This window comes from Octopus bimaculoides, chromosome 25 (assembly GCF_001194135.2).
Source record: "Octopus bimaculoides isolate UCB-OBI-ISO-001 chromosome 25, ASM119413v2, whole genome shotgun sequence".
NCBI classification, from domain to species: domain Eukaryota; kingdom Metazoa; phylum Mollusca; class Cephalopoda; order Octopoda; family Octopodidae; genus Octopus; species Octopus bimaculoides.
In genome coordinates, this window is record NC_069005.1 from 30,852,945 (window position 1) to 30,853,722 (window position 778).

A 778-nucleotide genomic window follows, 5' to 3' on the forward strand; every position below is an offset into this window, starting at 1 on the left:
TAGATAGATAGATAGATAGATAGATAGATAGGTAGATAGATAGATGGAAAGACAGATAGTCAAATAGATAGATATATTTGTATTCACTCTTATACAATATAATAATAATACAAAAAAATAAAGTGATTAATATTAATCAGCAGACCATTATCATTTTCTTTTGTTTGTTATTCTTCATTTATTTGTTTATTTGAGATAACCAGCTCACACCAGTTTATTTATTCACCTTTGAATCAATTATGTTTACTCAAAAACAACCAAACATACATTAATAAAGCGCAGACTGAAGACACGTGGCTTTCTGTCCCTTTCAAATCCTCTGTCACAGCAAACAGTTGAAAATGAATATCGTCTGTCTTTGAATTTCACCAACTCATCGTAATAGTTATATGTGTTATGTATGTGAATATTTATACTACAATAGGTACAACAACAATAACAACAACAATAATAATGATTTCAAATTTTGGGTCAAGACTTGTGGTTTCGAAAGGTATTGCTCCTTCTCCCATACACAGCACAAATTTAACGAGCAGCTTTGGTGGACTTAACATCTCGATTGACATCTCATATGCGCAGGAGTGGCTGTGTGGTAAGTAGCTTGCTTACCAACCACATGGTTCCGGGTTCAGTCCGAGTGCGTGGCACCTTGGGCAAGTGTCTTCTACTATAGCCTCGGGCCGACCAAAGCCTTGTGAGTGGATTTGGTAGACGTAAACTGAAAGAAGCCCGTCGTATATATGTATATATATATATATATATATATATATATATATAT